Genomic DNA, 6627 nt, shown 5'->3' on the forward strand with positions numbered 1-6627 from the left:
AGAGGCCAGGCCGGGGTAGTAATGGTTATCGGGTCCGCCTGCGGGTGGTGATGACTACGACGGTGCGGGCTCCATAGTAATAATTGAGGTTGCATTGTGGTGAGAATGGAAGGATCCACAATGTCTTCCCGAGTTATTGCAGTAGCATATACCCATTGACTTAGCATTGTGTGTTAGGTGGTAAATGAATTAATAATAGCATGCACCATGGACTATTTGTGATTGTGTGATTGTGCATCCCCTTTTCTCTCTCACTAGCTCGGTGGAGCTAACCCCGTGTACACATTCTTTTTAGATTTTGATGCGGATGATTCTTGTGGAGCCGAGAGCCGTGGAGGATCATGGCGATGGTTGCCCATGATGATTGTGCTTACGGCTGTATTGATACTTGGGACTTGTTCCCTTCTTTTGTTTTTTTTTTGGGGCCACGTGCCTTGTATAAATATTTATTATTATACTTGTTTTGGGGTAGTTATGCTATGGTCATTCGGGATATCCATCCAAACTATTTATGTATCACTTAGCCGTGTGAACATGAGGTAACTACTGTAAACGCTTCCGTTTATTTTATGATCGTTGGAAATGTAATATTCCTTTGTCTTTCGCACTCTGATATTATTGTATTGTAATATTGGTTTATGACTGTGAGTTGGCCACTGCATCGAGATCCTGGCGGTGAGGTGGGATGACGCGTGTCACCCCAATCATACCCTGATATTGTATTCTATCCCTTGTCGGGATAGGGGTGTGACAGGACTACCTATAAAAAAGTTGATTATGATTGAACTAACCAAATGGTTTAATGATAAAATAGTGCCAAGCCCGGCACGAGTACTTGTTGTGCCCTTATTCATCTTGTTCTTAATAAAGCTTATTGATTCGAAAAGAAATGGTGAGGGGATTCTTCCTTCACCAAATGTGAAGGAAGACTTTTGCCTTTCCTTTTTAGTTTCACCAGTTAAGTTTATGGGTGGTTTGTATTTGCCCAGCTTGGCCTGGTGTTTTTTACTCTTCTTTTTCCAGACATATGGGGTTTAATCACTTAATTTTTTAACACTCTCATACCATACCTATGTTATGTTGGTACTTGGTAGATTGAGTTTTATCACACATTGAACGATGGCTTCTCAATTTGTTTTTACCCATGTTAGGACTTTAGGTGCTACAAACAATCAAAATCAATGTTTAAAAATTTGAAATCAGGTACGTCATCAGCCTTCATCTCCATCGATTCCTGGAATCAATCTGATATGCCTGGACTTGGAACATGTAGAATATGGATTAATTGGGAATGGTCTGATCGATTTCCAAGTCAAAATTGATTGATTTTGATATGATTTTTAATATCTTATAAACAAGTGTGTCATTGCAATGAAACTCCCCTGAATTAACACCCCATTCGAAGGTAAAATTTGATCCTAGTCTTAGCGGCTTAACCACAATAAGCCTAGGTTTTTACCAGTCGACCTTTGAACTCTCAACATTTGGATGTTTGGAATCCTAATCCCCCCTTAACAAAGGATGGGGAACTTTTGGGTGGAGGGGGACCCAATGTGCAAATTTATGTGCACACCCTCTTATATTTCATTCGTGGATCCTACACTCTCCTTTCAATAAACGCCTCCTATTGGATGATTAGATCACTCACTCTCTCCTTGCTAGGAAACCTCACTTTGACCATTGCAGAATTTCATATCCCAAAACTTTATTATCTTGAGGTATAATCAATCTAACTAAAAAAATTGTCGAAGAACGTCAACTTTGTCAATGGATGATGATCACATTACTCTTTTGTCAATTGAGGTGGTGCAACATCCATAAAAGTATTTAGGTTGGTTGTGACTTGTATTCTACAAGTCCACACAATTATTAGTGAGTTTATATGTGTAGTTGGGTCGGGTTTCAGATCTATTACATGTACGGAGGTAGAATTATAATTGTGTGGGATTACAGTTTTTGTGCTCCCTATATATTATCTATGTGAGACAAACCTCAACACAACTAAAGGCCAGGAGATTATTTTATGAGTGGCGTAGAGAGTTTTTCAGGTTTAGTGAAAATTCTTTGATTCTCTCGAATGGTTGTAGACATTCGTACCAAACCATGTTAAATTTTGCGTGTTGTGTGTAATTGTTTGCTTGGTTTATTCTTCTTGGTTGCGCATTCGTCCCCAATAAGTAGTATCAGAGCGAAGTTCACAGGGGTGTGCAGAGAGACAAATACATGGTTGGGCAACGGGGTGGCATGCCCAGCTTTTTTCCTGTATATATATCTTTTGGGGGAAGGTATTCGTATACGGGAGATTCTCCCATCAGCTCCATCAAATAGGGGGGAGGGGCAAGGGTTTTTATGTATTGATTGCATTTAATGCAGGTTGTGCATGAAAACTTTTCACTTAAAAATAATGGGAAAGCATGTTTTTAATATAATTTTTTTTTGGTGAAAATAAAATTTATTGATGAAGGCCTTTAAGGAGGCAAGAACTACAAACATCAAAGAAAAGAAAATGCAATAAAAAGGAAGAAGGGGTCCCACGAGGAAAATCTTGAGGAGACACCTTTGTTGCCAGCGCATCCACCGTGAAATTGCCTTCATGTAGCATATGAGTGAAGCTAATATGTTGAAATTGGTTAGCTAACCCAATGCAGTCTGTAATGATGTGTGATATACACTGAGGGATAATGGTATTTAAGCCTTTGAGAGTGGTAATTACCATCAGGTTATCGCTCTCTATAGTAATATATTGGTACCCTTTCAAGAAGGCGTGACCATGGCCTGATGCACAACCAAAACTTCAGCCACACTTGCATGAATGTTCCCAACGTCACTACAAGAAAAATGATTTTCGGCTATGGATATTGGTGAAGAATGTTTTGTACATGCCACCAAAAATAATATATGACGACAGAAGTGTAATCTACCGTCACCCAATGTTTATTTTATGTAGTGGGTGGTTTTTACTGTCGCCGTAAATGATTTACCATGACGGTAATTATTATTTTGTAGCCCTAATTTATTTAATACGACATGGTGTATAATACCGTCTCCCAAAATCTATTTTTGATGACGATTATAACATGTCTGTCGCCAAACATGTTTTACAGTGACGCGTACACCAAAAAACCAAAGATGATCTCCCTTGATAGTCTCTTCCCACACCCCTAGTTCCTGACGGACCTAGGTTACCATGACTTGCCCCATCAACATTGATTTTGATAATACCTTCAAGAGGAGGGATCCATTTAATGAATCTTGTGGTATGATCTTTCCTCTTCCCACTGTTGCCACTAGGAAATTCTTTTACCGAGTTTTCTTTCTTAAACATTGTCGAACTATATGTATGAAGTTCCTCTCCATGAGCAAAACCCATGTATGAAGTCCATGTTTGCCATAGTATACTTGCAATGGGAGCCATTTGTTTACCACCATCTATACTATGAGAATAGGAAATGGCATGTTTTACCCCATCTATAATATCTGCCGAAATAGCAAATTCCTGTAAATTTATTCTTCCCCAAAGATAGTAGGCTCTGTAGCACCGAATAAAGAGATGGTTAGGATTCTTTATAAATGTTTTTTATTTTTATAGATGTGACAATTTTTAATTGATTTTTTTTTTTTTTTTCAATTTTTTTTCGTTCGGTTGTCCCAGTCCGGTTTTTTCTATTGATTTCACTTAAACCCCAAAAAGACAAGACGATAAGGGTTTGGTTTGGTTTGGTCTTATTTTGCTTGATTGATTATGTCAGTCCAACCGATTCGGGCTGGAAATTGACACACTAGTTTTGGGTAATCGGGACGATTCCTTACTAGTCTCGATCCCAGGGGCCAATCCCATAACCATTTTTGTACACTTAACTGTTCTAGACATTCAAAATATCGAACCACGAAATATAAATCTTTCTTCTAGTTCCTTATTAGTTTTGGGCCATCAAAGTCTAACACTCAAATATAAGTGGTTCTTTAACACATAACCCACACTCAAACCAGGGATGTTGGGTATCCAATTCCTCTCCAAACCCCACCCCAATTATTACCGACACCCAATGCTGGATAGGTGACCTACATCTCATCCCTCGTGAATTCCAAATTCCATATGAACCACTACCCCTCTCCAATCAAACTATTGCAACTTGGACAGATATCCTTAATTTGACCACTCATGATTCATTGACTGTTATTTGTGATGGGAGTTTCCAGAGTGAAACAGGGAATGCAGGTTGGGCAGCAATTTTTATAATTAAGAAACAAACTGATTTTATGCTCTTGTTCTGATTTTGGTTTTGCATGATCAACACAAGAAGCAGAAACAAAAGAACTTCTACTTGAACTAAAGCAAATAGGTCAATTGCAAGGCACCACGTTCAACATTTGGTCTGATTGTCAGGATCTGATATAATGGCTCACTCAATCTACAATGCAATGGCCATGGGAGTTGTTTTCTGTTTTGTGGGATATTAAGCATATTTTGAATTCCTTTCAAAATTTTGTACCTCTAAACAGGACAGATGTGTTATGCAGCCAGCTCACGAGTTAGCAACCAAAGCTAGATACTCTAAGACTAATATGTATTTATCTTCCACTTCTCTTTAATTAATATATATCTCTTTGTCATAAAAAAAAAATCCTTAGTTCTTCTTTGCAATTGCGCCACAATTTTTATATAAATTACAACTATTAAGTATTAATTAATCCTAAGTAAGTAATTATGCATCTTAAATTGGTCTTAACGGTTTTAGTTCCAGCTTGTCACTTATTAGTTTTTCGGTTTTGGTACAATTTGGACTCGTTGATAAACCCGTCTCAAAACCATCGCAATTAGTAACAGATTTGGTTGTTCCGTTTTTTAATCGGTTGGTATAGAATGGTTCTTTTTTAAAGTTCCAAATATTCTGAGCAGATTTATGAGGATATGCTAGCACCCCCTCTCTCTCTATTTCTCACCATCTCCTCATATGAAATGACATATCTACCCATCATTTGTGAACCCAGCAATTGTGACTCAGAAACCAAAGTAAAAGAGTATTCAGTCGCCTCGTTTTAATCCCGAATGAGAAAAATCAGGATTTGTTCCGGCAACAGGTTCCCTTACTGCCACCTTGTTATGAAGCTTGCTTCTTCTCCAGAGTTTTCTTGATCATCAATACAACTTGTCCTTAATAGAACCGATCTGATTCCCTAAACAATCGGAATTCGTACTTCTGTCGTGTTGCGTGTGAAAACCTCCGATGTCCGGTTCGCCCACGGATGAGCCTGCAAAAATCAAGCGATGAGCACAAGAGAGCCGGTGTGGCTCCGGCCTAGGACTCTCCGATGCTCAAGTTAGGTCTCCAATGCAACAGCGTAACAGCTAGTAAAAAGCGAGATGAGGAATGGTCCTCCATACCTGGGGTATTTATAGAGTGAGGATGAGATGAGGCGGTTGGGAGAGTCCTAGTATGGTAGGAGTCCTTCTTTCGGAAGGTTCTCTCGCGTAGAGCGGAGTGGAGAGCTATTTTCGGGGTCGGGCTCTTATTAAGGTAAGAGTCCATGTAGAGTGATTTCGTGTTGCGCGGGGATCGTGGCTCGATCCTTATCCCATGATTCTCGGGATGCGCTGACGTGGCCCGGAGATCCCTGGTGGGGTGCTATGGCAGCTTCGGTGGAGGAGGGCTCGGCCTCGGAGGTCGGCCCAGGGGGTCGGCAAGGGAGGTCGGCCCGAGAGGTTGGTCTCGGCTGTAAGCTCGGCCAGGAGTCGATGGCTGACCTGTATGAGCTCGGCCTCAACCACCGGCTAGCTTGCGCGAGTCTGGCTCTGTCAAGTGACTTATAGTGGAGATGGGGTCGGCTCTGTGGCAGCCTCTGATAGGTGGGGTGTTTTATGCCTCATCATGTCGGATCCTCCATTCCATCACCCCTAATTAGTGTTCTCATCGATGCTACTTGCTTAGAGAACCCTCTCCTAATAATGGGAAGGGAGCAAGTTCTTTGTGGGGAAATGTGTGTCATGCGCCAAGACATAGAGGGGGAAATGACCATTCCGCTCCCATGAAAGGCTATAATGATCGTTGTGCACGAGGGGCCACACTCCCCCAAAGAGAACTCTTGCATGGTTCTTTGAGCCTCTAGGGGAGGATATGCTGGTTAAGATTGTCATTTTGGAACCAAAATCTGAAAAATGGAACTTGAAATGAATTAAATTCAGTCTTTAAGTATGGTAGTTTAATTCGGTTTGGTTTCGGATCCTGCCTTGGAACCAAATAGGAATATGATCCAAATCGTGTAAGAAATGAATAAGAATCGAAATCGAATCAAACGAGCAAGGTTCTGTTTGAATACCAATTTTTGGAACCGATTCAGTTTCCAATTCGGTTCTACATCACACCAAGGCCCCTTGGAACCGAACTGAATCCAGACCCAATACCCAGTTCCGGACCGATTTGACCCCCTTAAATTTATAGTTCCATCTTTGTATCTCTTTTCTCCTCATTTGCAATGACCTCAGTACCCTCATATATTCAAAACTGTTCCATCCCCTTATGCTGCTTGCTCAAGTAACGCTAGTAACACTCTCGTTAATGTATTTTAAGCTTCATTAATACTCATACCCGCAGAAAAATAGAAGTTGGCCAATGACCATCTCATTCA

The sequence above is a fragment of the Telopea speciosissima genome, chromosome 2 (genome assembly GCF_018873765.1).
Source record: "Telopea speciosissima isolate NSW1024214 ecotype Mountain lineage chromosome 2, Tspe_v1, whole genome shotgun sequence".
NCBI classification, from domain to species: Eukaryota; Viridiplantae; Streptophyta; class Magnoliopsida; order Proteales; family Proteaceae; genus Telopea; species Telopea speciosissima.